Below are 13415 nucleotides of genomic sequence, written 5' to 3'. Positions count from 1 at the left end.
TCCCAGGGAAAATAAGATCCTAAGAGATGAGAAAATCAGAGTTTATGAGACTTATGGAGGTCCTTCCCTGCAATTTGAGAATATCTAAGCCCTGCGAGTGTAGGTCATAGAAGCATTGTCATTGCCCTTAGTTTTGTTTGTTTTTTTTGGTTTTTTTTTTGCGGTACGCAGGCCTCTCACCGCTGCGGCCTCTCCCGTTGCGGAGCACAGGCTCCGGATACGCAGGCCCAGCAGCCATGGCTCACGGGCCCAGCCGCTCCGCGGCATGTGGGATCCTCCCAGACCGGGGCACGAACCCGTGTCCCCTGCATCGGCAGGCGGACCCTCAACCACTGCGCCACCACGGAAGCCCTGTCATTGCCCTTAGAGTGCTGTTACAACTCACTCTCGAATGCAGAAGGCCTGTGCTGGCAGGCTGTGACCTCATGACCAAGTTGATGTCTGTGTGGCAGAAGCTATGGCCCCAGATTTGCTGGAGGAAGCTTTGAGGAGAATCTCGTTCCAGTACTTTGTGGATTCATTTGGAGGCCTTGGGAATCCTTAATGTGAAAAAACTGTGAAATTGGCTATGTCCCTTCTCCCCCACATTTCACTCCCACTTTGAGACCAGAGTAAGGAATATCTAGTCTTTTTTTTTTAAATTTTAATTAATTTATTTTTGTCTGTGTTGGGTCTTAGTTGATGTGCGGGGGCTTTAGTTGCGGCGAGTGGGGGCTACTCTTCGTTGTGGTGCATGGGATTCTCATTGTGGTGGCTTCTCTTGTTGCAGAGCATGGGCTCTAGGTGCACGGGCTTCAGTAGTTGCAGCAGGCGGGCTCAGTATTTGTGGCTTGTGGGCTCTAGAGCGCAGGCTCAGTAGTTATGGCACACGGGCTTACTTGTTCCGCGGCATGTGGGGTCTTCCCGGACCAGGGCTCGAACCCATGTCCCCTGCATTGGCAGGTGGATTCTTAAGCACTGCGCCACCAGGGAAGTCCCAGGAATATCTAGTCTTAATAATACATGTATTGGCCAGAAAATCTAAAAGAGGAGAAAGAGATGTCATGGTTGGGAGAGGGGTTGACCAGTGCCGTGATACTTTCCTGAAGAAGGCTGTCCTTGCAGGCCAGGTGTGTTAAGCATGAGGAAAACTGCAAGCCATGGACATTTATAAGCAGCCACTAGAATGTATTCCATTAATGGACTGTGGTAGCATTCACATGCCTTTCCTTTTCTTTTGCCTGATTTTTTGCATTAGAAATAAATGTACCAATAATTACCTCTCTGTGCCTCAGTTTCCTCAACTATAAAATGGTAGTTGTTTACAAGTGATGATAAAATGAGATAATCTCTGTACAGTGGTTAGTACATTACCTGTACTTGGTAAATACTAACTGCAGGCATGTGAATGAAGGATAGCAATCATAAGTTAAAATAACACATTTGCTCCTATCATGGGTATTGTGGGTGGTGTGGAAGTCCGACAATTGGTATTCCAGTTTTATATACATAGTAGTAATAATTAATGTATACTTCTCTAAGCAATTTAATACCAGGCATTGTGGAAATTTCGGGGGAGGGGTGGACAGATGAATAGGCACTGGGCCTACCCTTGAGGGGCTTACCTTCTTGAGGAATGTGAAAAGGAGGTGGAGACTTTGGAATTCCATCTTAGAGAATTCCATCTTAGGTGTTTAGTAGGTGGACCGGTGGAGGTCTGCATTTCAGGTCTCAGAAACTGTCCAGGCATCATCCCAGAGGAGAGAGAGACTTTGGCTCCTTCAGGGAGTGATGATAAAGGCTACCATTTATTGAGCACTTATTATGTGCCAGACACTGTGCTAAGCATGTTACATTATCTCATTTAATCCTCATAGTCTTGAGGGGTATTTTCCCTCAATATTTTTTTTTAAATTGTGATAAAATACAAATAACAAAATTTACTGTTTTATGGGGGGGATAAATTAGGAGTTTGAGATTAACATATAGACACTACTATATATAAAATAGATGAACAACAAGGACCTACTGTATAGCACTGGGAACTATATTCAATATCTTGTAATAGCCTATAATGGAAAAGAACCTGAAAAAGTTTTATATATATATATATATATATATATATATATACACACACACACACACACACACACACACACACACACATATACGTATATAAAACTGAATCACTTTGCTGTATACCCAAAACTAACACATTGTAAATCAACTATATTTCAATAAAATTTTTAAAATTTTAATTTAAATTAAAACATTTTTAAATTGACCATCTTAACCGTCTTTAGGTGTACCACTAAGTAGTATTAAATATGTTCACAGTGCTGTACACTCATTACCATCGTCTATCTCCATAACTCTTCATCTTGTAAAACTGAAACTCTGTACCCAGTTAATAACTCTCTACTCCTGCCCATACCTCCCAGCCCCTGACAACCACCACTCTACTTTCTGCCTCTGTGATTTTGACTACTCTTTTTTTTTTTAACATCTTTATTGGGGTATAATTGCTTTACAATGGTGTGTTAGTTTCTGCTTTATAACAAAGTGAATCAGTCATACATAAACATGTGTTCCCATATGTCTTCCCTCTTGCGTCTCCCTCCCTCCCACCCTCCCTATCCCACCCCTCCAGGCCGTCACAAAGCACTGAGCCAATATCCCTGTGCCATGCGGCTGCTTCCCACTAGCTATCTACCCTACTACGTTTGTTAGTGTGTATATGCCCATGACTCTCCCTCGCCCTGTCACAGCTCACCCTTCCCCCTCCCCATAACCTCAAGTCCATTCTCTAGGAGGTCTGCGTCTTTATTCCTGCCTTACCCCTAGGTTCTTCATGACATTTTTTTTTCCTTAAATTCCATATATATGTGTTAGCATACGGTATTTGTCTTTTTCTTTCTGACTTACTTCACTCTGTATGACAGACTCTAGGTCTATCCACCTCATTACAAATAGCTCAATTTCGTTTCTTTTTATGGCTGAGTAATATTCCATTGTATATATGTGCCACATCTTCTTTATCCATTCATCCGATGATGGGCACTTAGGTTGTTTCCATCTCCGGGCTATTGTAAATAGAGCTGCAATGAACATTTTGGTACATGACTCTTTTTGAATTTTGGTTTCTCAGTAGTGGGATTGCTGGGTCATATGGTAGTTCTATTTGTAGTTTTTTAAGGAATTGACTACTCTTAAGTACCTCATGTAAGTAGAATCATACAGTATTTGTCTTTTTGAGATTGGCTTATTTCACTTTGTATAACGTCTTCAGGGTTTACTCTGTTTATTTTTTTATTTAGGCTGTGTTGGGTCTTCCTTGCTGAGCACGGGCTTTCTCTAGTTGCGGCTGGTGGAGGCTACTCTTTGTTGCGGTGCGCGGGCTTCTCATTGCAGTGGCTTCTCTTGTTGTGGAGCATGGGCTCTAGGCCTGCGGGCTTCAGTAGTTGTGGCTTGCGGGGTCAGTAGTTGTGGCTCGCAGGTTCTACAGTGCAGGCTCAGTAGTTGTGGCACACAGGCTTAGTTGCTCTGCGGCATGTGGGATCTTCCCGGACCAGGGCTCGAACCCATGTCCCCTGCATTGGCAGGCAGATTCTTAACCCCTGTGCCACCAGGGAAGCCCGTTGTGGCTGTACCATTTTACATTCTTACTTATACTGCCCAAGAGTCGCAGTTTCTTCACATCCTCACCAACATTTGTTCTTTTCTTTTAAAAAAATTTTTTTAATAGTAGCCATCCTAATCAATGTAAGGTAGTATCTCATTGTAACTTTGATTTGCATTTCTTTAATAATTAGTGATGTTCAGCGCATCTTTTCATATACTTATTGGCCATTTGTATATCTTCTTTGGAGAAATGTCAGTTCAAGTCCTTTGTCCATTTTTTTTTTTATCATTTATTTTTGGCTGCGTTGGGTCTTTGTTGCGCGCGGGCTTCCTCTAGTTGTGGCGAGCGGGGGCTACTCTTCTTTGGGGTGCGCGTGCTTCTCACTGTGGTGGCTTCTCTTGTTGTGGAGCATGGTCTCTAGGCATGCGGGCTTCAGTAGTTGTGGCACGCAGGCTCAGTAGTTGTGGCTCACGGGCTTAGTTGCTCCGCGGCATGTGGGATCTTCCTGGACCAGCATTCGAACCCGTGTCCCCTGCATTGGCAGGCAGATTCTTAGCCGCTGTGCCACCAGGGAAGCCCCCTTTGTCCGTCTTTGAATTATTTTTGTTGTTGTTGCATTTAGGATTTCTCTTTATATTCTTTTTTAAAATATTTATTTATTTTTGGTTGCGTTGGGTCTTTGTTGCTGCGCATGGGCTTTCTCTAGTTGTGGCGAGCGGGGGCTACTCTTCGTTGCGGTGCGTGGGCTTCTCATTGCAGTGGCTTCTCTTGTTGCGGTCACAGGCTTCTAGGCGCGCAGGTTTCGGTAGTTGCAGCACACGGGCTCAGTAGTTGTGGCTCTCCGGCTCTAGAGCACAGGCTCAGTAGTTGTGGCACATGGGCTTAGTTGCTCTGCGGCATGTGGGATCTTCCCGGACCAGGGCTTGAACCCGTGTCCCCTGAATTGGCAGGCGGACTCTTAACCACTGTGCCACAAGGGAAGTCCCATGTCTATATATTCTTGATATTAATCCTTTATCGGATCTGTGATTTGCAAATATTTTCTCCCATGTATGTGGGATACCTTTTTGCTCTGCTGGTATTATCTTTTGGTGCACAAAATTAAAAAATTTTTATGAAGTCCAGTTTGTCAATTTTTTCTTTTGTTGACTGTGCTTTTGGTGTCTGAGCAGCAAAAATCTTGTTTCTCATCTACTCTCATAGTGACAGTACTTCTGATGGCAGATGTGTTGGTTTTCCACACCAAGATATTCTCTGACACCAGCTGGGTGCTCCATTACACAATTCAATTCTGACAATAACAGGATAGCACAGACCCTATGAGTTAAGGGCTTAGTCCCCTAAGACTCTCACTTCAGATGCCAATCAGAAGTCCAGATTGTTACCTACACTTCTGACTGACTAGCTATGAATCAGAGGTTCCCATGATTTCCTCTTAGGGTTCAATAATTTGTTAGAATGGCTCACAGAGCTCAGGAAAGCAGTTTATTTAGTAGATTACCAGTTTATTACCAAGGCTACTAAAGAATATGAATGAACAGCCAGATGAAGAGATACATTTGGTGAGGTCCTGAAGGGTCCCAAGCGCAGGAGCTTCTGTTTCTGTGGAGGTGGGGTGCACCTCCCTCCTGGCATGTAGCCCTCCTGGCATGTAGATGTGTTCACCATCCTGGAAGCTCTCAGAACCCCATACTTTTGGGATTTTTTGGAAGCTTCATCATGAAGACACGATTAATCATTAACTCAATCTCCAGCCCCTCTCCCCTTCTTGGAGGATGGGGGATGAGGCTGAAAATTCCAAGCGTGACTTGGTCTTTCCGGTGATCAGCCCTCATCCTGAAGCTATGCAGGAGCCCATCAAGAGTCGCCTCATTAGAGTAAAAGACACGCCTATCACCCAGGAAGTTCTAAGGGATTTAAGAGCTCTCTGCCAGGAACTGGAGGCAGAGACCGATATATATATTTGTATGATTTCATATCCAAGAAATCATTGCCAAATCCAATGTGGTGATGTTTTTGCCCTGTGTTTCCTCTTAGAGTCTTATAGTCTTACAGGTTTTTGAGCTGTGTTCAGTTAATTTTTTTTTTTTTTTTTTTTTTTTGCGGTACGCGGGCCTCTCACTGTTGTGGCCTCTCCCGTTGTGGAGAACGGGGCTCCGGTAGCGCAGGCTCAGCGGCCATGGCTCACGGGCCCAGCCGCTCCGCGGCATGCGGGACCCTCCCGGACCAGGGCACGAACCCGCGTCCCCTACATCGGCAGGCGGACCCTCAACCACTGCGCCACCAGGGAAGCCCTATTCAGTTAATTTTTGTATATGGTGCCAGATAAGGAGAGTCTGATTTCATTTGTTTTGCATGTGGATATCCAGTTTTCCCAGAACCATTTGTTGAAAAGACAGGCCTTTCCCCACTGAATGGTCTTGGCACCCTTGTCAAAAACCATTTGACCATATGTGCAAGGGTTTATTTCAGGGCTGTCTATTCCATTGGTCTATCTGTCTGTCTTTATGCCAGTACTACACTGTTTTTTTTTTTGACCGTGCCGTGTGGTTTGAGAGATCTTAGTTCCCTGACCAGGGGTTGAACCCGGACCCACGGCAGTGAAAGCTCTGAGTTCTAACCACTGGACCACCAGGGAATTCCCAGTACTACATTGTTTTGATAACTGTAGCTTTGTAGTAAGTTTTGAAATCAGGAAATGTGTCTCTTGGTTTGTTCTTTTTCAAGATTATTTTGGCTATTCAGGGTCCCTTGAGATTCCATATGAATTTTAAGATGTGTTTTCTATTTCTGCAGAAAATATAGGATTTTGATAGGGATTGCATCGAATCTGTAGATCGCTTTGGATAGTATTGACATCTGGTAGCAAATAATATTCTATGGTATGGATAGACCACATTTTGTTTATCCATTTATCACAATTTATCGCACGTTGATGGACATTTAGGTTGTTTACGCTTTTTCGCTATTACGAATAATGCTGCTGTGACCAAGTATACCAGTTTTTACACGGGCATATGTTTTCATTTCTCTTGGGTACGTTCCTGGGAGTGGGATTACTGGATTGTATGGTTCTTGGTGTAGCATTGAGGAAAACCATTAAGTGTTAAGCTGAAGAGTGACGTGGTTGAATGTCTGATTTCAGAAAGATCCCTGAAGTATTATGGGAATGAATTGGAAAGGCCCAGAATAAGGGCAAGGGATGTATTAGTATATTATTGCAAAGTCATGTCATAAGTGAAATGATCAGGTTAGAGGAACCCAGAACTAAGATGGGGGCAGAAGGAGTGGAATGGAGACGGATGTAATGGTGACAGTACAGCAGTAATGTTTACAGAACTTGAAATGCAGGCTCATGAGCAGGAGTTGTCAGGGTGATGTCAAACCTACATAAATGGAGAGTGGAATTGCGGTTGACAGGTAGGAGAGGCAGGAGGGGAGCCCAAGTAACATTTTGCAGTTTATTAATTTCTGAGATGTCTTGAGATTTGTCACTGGTTATATGCAGCTCTGTCAACAGAGATGAAAGTTAATGCTTTGCCATACATTCATCTTCATGAAAAGAAAGGGTTTGGCCTTGTGCCTTCCTTGCTAAGAAAGTAGGACAGTAAATGATTTAGCAGCTGACCTACCTTAGAATTAACCAGCAGGTTTTGTGTATTCATCCGCTAATCAATTACGTGTAGTTAAGTTGATTGTTTAAGACCATTTTAATGTTAGAAAAATACTATACCGGTCAACTAATCTATAACAAAGAAGGCAAGGATATACAATGGAGAAAAGACAGTCTCTTCAATAAGTGGTGCTGGGAAAACTGGACAGCTACATGTTAAAGAATGAAATTAGAACACTCTCTAACACCGTACACAAAAATAAACTCAAAATGGATTAGAGACCTAAATGTAAGACAGGACACTATAAAACACTTAGAGAAAAACATAGGAGGAACACTCTTTGACATAAATCACAGCAAGATCTTTTTTGATCCACCTCCTATAGTAAGGGAAATAAAAATAAACACAAATGGGACCTAATGAAACTTAAAAACTTTTGCAAAGCAAAGGAAACTACAAGCAAGACAAAAAGGCAACCCTCAGAATGGGAGAAAATATTTGCAAACGAATCAACGGACAAAGGATTAATCTCCAAAATATATAAGCAGCTCAAGCAGCTCAATATTAAAAAACAAACAACCCAATCAAAAAATGGGCAGAAGACCTAAATAGACATTTCTCAAAGAAGACATATAGATGGCCAAGAAGCACGTGAAAAGCTGCACAACTGCTCAACATCACTAATTATTAGAGAAATGCAAATAAAAACTACAGTGAGGTATCGCCTCACACCAGTTAGAATGGTCATCATCAGAAAGTCTACAAACAACAAATGCTGGAGAGGGTGTGGAGAAAAGGGAATCCTCTTGTACTGTTTGTGGGAATGTAAATTGATACAGCCACTATGGAGGTTCCTTAAAAAACTAAAACTAGAATTACCATATGACCCAGCAATCCCACTACTGGGCATATACCCAGAGAAAACCATAATTCAAAAGGACACATGCGGGACTTCCATGGTGGCGCGGTGATTAAGAATCCGCCTGCCAATGCAGGGGACATAGGTTCGATCCCTGGTCTGGGAAGATCCCACATGCCACGGAACAGCTAAACCCGTGCACCACAACTACTGAGCCTGCGCTCTGGAGCCTGTGAGCCACAACTACTGAGCCCACGTGCCACAACTACTGAAGCCCGTGCACCTAGAGCCCGTGCTCCACAACAAGAGAAACCACTGCATTGAGAAGCCCGCGCACCGCAACTAGAGTAGCCCCTGCTCACTGCAACTAGAGAAAGCCCGCGCACAGCAATGAAGACCCAATGCAGCCAAAAATAAAAAAACAAAAATACACATGCACCCCAATGTTCACTGCAGCACTATTTACAATAGCCAGGTCATGGAAGCAACCTAAATGCCCATTGACAGACTAATGGATAGAGAAGATGTGGTACATATATACAGTGGAATATTACTCAACCATAAAAAGGAATGAAATTGGGTCATTTGTAGAGGTGTGGATGGATCTAGAGACTGTCATACAGAGTGAAGTAAGTCAGAAAGAGAAAAACAAATATCGTATATTAACGCATATATGTGGAACCTAGAAAAATGGTACAGATGAACCGGTTTGCAGGGCAGAAATAGAGACACAGATGTAGAGAACAAACGTATGGACACCACGTGGGGAAAGTGGCGGGGGTGTCGTGGTATGAATTGGGAGGTTGGGATTGACATGTATACACTAATATGTATAAAATAGATAACTAGTAAGAACCTGCTGTATAAAAAAGAAATAAAGTAAAATTCAAAAATTCAAAAAAAAATACTATACTGAAAGAGGCCATTGAATAGTCATGGAAAAAGAAAGCAAATTACTGTTTTTCTTTAAGTATCAGTTCATCTGATAAATGTGGGTTACCACAAAGTATTGGTGGCTCACCAAAAAGTGCCTTTTGGTAGCCTGTGTTTGCAAACTGATACCTCTGCATTTCATGGAGTGATATCAATTAGGCTAAACTAAAATACTTCAAAGGTTTTTGGTTGTTTATAGGTTTGGGTTTCAAATTAGTACATGTTAATTGTTGAATTAGTAGACGTATTTTGTTTGTTATATGTATTTATAAACAATGTTTGGGAGCAGAAATCCTTTTTCCATTTGCGGCAGCAATATGAATAATGGAACATTGTGATCTTCCTAGAGGAGAATTTTCTGTTAGTATTGTAGAATAATGTAATTAGGCACTATACGGAACTTGAAAACATATTTAAATTTTTGTTTTGGCTGTGGTTTTATGCTTTCCTAAAATGTGGCCTGAAACAGTTTATTAGTAAATATGCTGAATTACTTTTTCTGGCAAGTGCATTTCAGTGTTGAATCCAAGGGAAAATACAAATATTTACTTATAAAAGTCATTTGGTGTGGTAATTTTTTACCATGGCCATTGACCCACTAGTAAAATGTTAGGGCATTGCTAGATTGGATCCTGTTTATTTAAAGGCCAAGAGAGGGAAAGAGAGAGGAAGTTAACATTAATTGAATACCTGTTATGTGCCACCGTATTTGGCACAGTAATATATTATCCCTTTTTTACTCTACTAGCAATTCAGTGAGGAAGTTTATATTATCTCTTTTTCAGCAAGAAAAATAATGCTCAAAGATACTTGTAGAAACTGAGAAGTTCATTTAAAAATCCACATGAAAATGTAAACAATCCAGAACAAAGTGATTTTTTTTTTTTTTTTTGGCTGTGCCCTGAGGCACGCGGGATCTTAGTTCCCCAACCAGGGATCGAACCCTTGCCCCCTGCAGTGGAAGCGCAGCGTCTTAACCACTGAACTGCCAGGGAAGTCCCCAAAGCAATTTTTTAAAAGAAAAACAAAGTTGGAAGACTAACATTACCTGATTTCAAGACTTACTGTAAAGCTTCAGTAAACGAGACAGTGTGGTGTTGGAGAAGGGATACACGTATAAATTGGTGAGATTGGCTAGTGTCTAGAAATAGACCCATAAATATATTGTCAATTCATTTTTGACAAAGATGCCAAAGCAGTTTAATGGGGAAAGGAAAATCTTTTCAAGAAATTGTGCTAGAATAACTGGGTATCCATAGAGAGAAAAAAAATGAACCTCATTATCATACATAAAAATACATATCATACATAAGAATTAACTTGAAGAATCACAGACATGTAAAAGCTAAAACTAAATATTTCTAAAAGAAAGCATAGGAGAAAAATCTTTGTGACCTTGAGTTCAAAAAGATTCCTTAAAGAAAAAAGATTTCTTAGGTCACAGAAAGCAAAATCACAAAGAAAAAAATTGATATGCTGGATTTGATCAAAATTTAAAACTTGCTCTTTGAAAGACACCATTAAGAGAACAAGCCACAGAATGGGAGAGAATATTTGCAATACATATATCTGATAAAGGACTTGTTTCCAGAATAAAGAATTTTAAAATTTCATCATAAGAAGACAATCCGTCTAAGAAAATTGGTAAAATGTTTGAAAAGATTCTTTGCAAAAGAAGTTATACTAATGGCAAATAAGAACATGAAAAGATGTTAACATCAATGGGTGTTGGGGAAATGCAAATTAAAATCATGAGATACCCCTATACACCCATTAAAATAGTTTAAAAGACTGACAACATTAAAGGTTTTCTAGGATGTGGAGCAACTGGAATTCTTGTACACTGTTGTTGGGAAAGTATAATGGCACAATCGTTTTGTAAAACTGTCAGTTTCTTATAAAGCTAAACATACCATCTATTCATTCTACTCCTGGGTATTTATTTACTCAGGAGAAATGAAAACATGTTCACAAAAAGTCTTATATATATGTCCTTGAAAGGTGTCCTTGATAATCATAAAGTGAGAAAAGCAAATTTAGAACATCATGTGTGATAAACGATCCTACTTATATAAATGGAATGATAAACAATAAACTTTATCCAAATTACTTCTTGGAATGATAATGATGCTTGGTGGGGAGGATCATTAACTTTGCTCTTTTTATGATGTAAGGAAATAAATGTGAGAACAATTTCTGTTCAAAAAATTATTTAGAGTTCATTTGGTTCCTACAGTTGAGGACTATGAATAATCTTTAAGTAAATATGTTAACTCTAGTTTTGTTATTTAATAGGTTAGTTTAAATAAGCTTTTCACTAACTTTGAAATTACACTGGTACCTATAAATGAAGTTTCTCATTGATTGACAAGTTAATGGGATTTGCTCTTTGTGTGGACGTGATGTCCCATTGTTGCTTTCCTTGTTTGGCCCCAGTTGAATAACTTCCATGAATACATAGACTTACAGAATGATAGATTATTAGAGCTGGAAGGAACCTTAGGGATTCATTTGGTCTAGTGGTTTTTAAATGTCTTCCAAAGTACCCTAGTGGTTGCCACTGGCGGAGGGGGGCTAGGTACAGAGCAGAAAGGGAAGGCCGAGCAAGTGGATTTCTAGTCAGGCTTTCAGCCCAGTCCCCTCCCCCTGCCCAAACAGAGCAACTCTACTTTGATCTGTTGTATTTATATGTTTTCTGCATACGATTTTATTTGGAAAAATAATTTGAATGCTTTGGGGGGAAAAAGACTGAAAACAGTGATTTCAACCCTTTCATTTAACAGATTGGAAAAATGATGTCTGGAGAATTTGAGATGTGTTTCCCAGGGTCTGTTCATACAGAGTGATTTGTTTGGAACCTGTTTCTTTCTGTTCTGGATATTGGATAGATTTGTCCACGAGACTGCTGCTTTACAACTCCTCCTGGATTTACCCAGTCACTGGGGTCCCACACACTTGGGGCACACACACACACACTCTTCATTCTCCTACCACTGACCAGTCAGTAACGTAGTTTGGATCTCTGTTTAAGATAACATTTCTATTGAATGTGTTTGCTTCCTATTTCAGCTAGAGACCATTTCTAACTGAGAAATGGCTATCTAGAATCATATAACTTATATGTTACAACAAACAGGGGAGTTTATCATGTTTTCAAAATGTGGTCTATAGAGCCCTAGAGTTTGTGGGGCCCATCTGGGGACAAGTACAGGGTTCAGGAGGGTAGGGCCTGGTTGCTACTTGGACTCCTCAAATAGCAGCTTAGTTTTATCTTTTGAATGTACCGGGCTTTCAAAGAAGATTTCTCTGGAAGAAAGGCTTTCTGCTTTGAAAGAAAGAAGAGGAAGAAGGAACGGAATTGTGTCCAGCCTCTCACTGTAAGGGTGAGGAAACTGAGGGCCTGCAGTGTTAACCTCCTTCAGCTGGAAAACCGGTGTGTGGGACATTGAAAGAAGAGTCGGCCTTGGGAATTCCCTGGTGGTCTAGTGGTTGGGACTCGGTGCTTTCACTGCTGTGGCCCGGGCTCAATCCCTGGTCGTGTACCATTTTGCACGGTGCAGCCAAAAAAGAAAGGGTGGGCCTTGAGCCGAGTGAGCTTGGGACAGTCTTTGGCTTCTTTGAGCCTCAGTTTCCTCTTCTGTAAATTTGGGATGCTAATCTCTACATGGTTTTGTTGAAGCCCAGGATTAGATAATAACCTAATGGTTGTGAAAGTATTTTATAAACTGTAAACCCCTAGACTGGGGGTGAAGTACCCCCTCACCCCAGGGACATTTGGCAGTGTTTGGTGCCATGTATGGTTGCCATACTGGGGGATGGGGGAGTGGGGGGTACTGACATCTGGTGGGTCGTGGACAGGGATGCCGCTAAAACAACAGCACCCACGACAAAGGAGTACCAGCCCCAAATGTCAGCAGTCAAGGTTGAGAAATCCTGCCCATGACAAATGTAACTTCCCTAGACTTCTCATTCTTTATGACTCCCCTGCCACAGCCCTGCCAGACTACACTCACCCAACACAGGGTCGAATATTCATACATATAGTACATCTGTACACACAGACTCTTTCAGCAGAAACATAATGGGAAATGAAGTGGAAAAAAAAAGAAAAAGGCACAAACAGGATAATTAGAATGACTTTTTTTTTTTTAATTTGGCCACACCGCATGGCTTCTGGGATCCTAGTTCCCTGACCAGAGATTGAACCCGCTCCCTCAGCAGTGAAATCGTGGAGTCCTAACCACTGGACCACCAGGGAGTTCCCTAGAATGACTTTAAAGAAAGCATAGCTTATAATTTTTAGGTCTTTTTTTTTTGACTAAATACATACTTGTAAAAAAAAAAAGAACTGTATTACTTAAAGTGGAAGTCCATTGGAATCTAGATAATGATTATTAACAATTTAACT

The 13415-nt window shown here is 41.3% G+C and overlaps 1 protein-coding gene across 2 annotated transcripts in view; it reads left to right on the top strand.

Annotated features, from left to right (window-relative positions):
* MICOS10 (mitochondrial contact site and cristae organizing system subunit 10) overlaps positions 1 to 13415 on the top strand; it is a 36679-nt gene that overhangs the window by 6388 nt on the left and 16876 nt on the right. The window lies entirely within an intron of this gene.

The sequence above is a fragment of the Tursiops truncatus genome, chromosome 1 (genome assembly GCF_011762595.2).
Source record: "Tursiops truncatus isolate mTurTru1 chromosome 1, mTurTru1.mat.Y, whole genome shotgun sequence".
Classification (NCBI taxonomy): domain Eukaryota; kingdom Metazoa; phylum Chordata; class Mammalia; order Artiodactyla; family Delphinidae; genus Tursiops; species Tursiops truncatus.
Note: the sequence above shows the minus strand (reverse complement) of the source record. Positions and strands in the feature narration are given on the sequence as shown.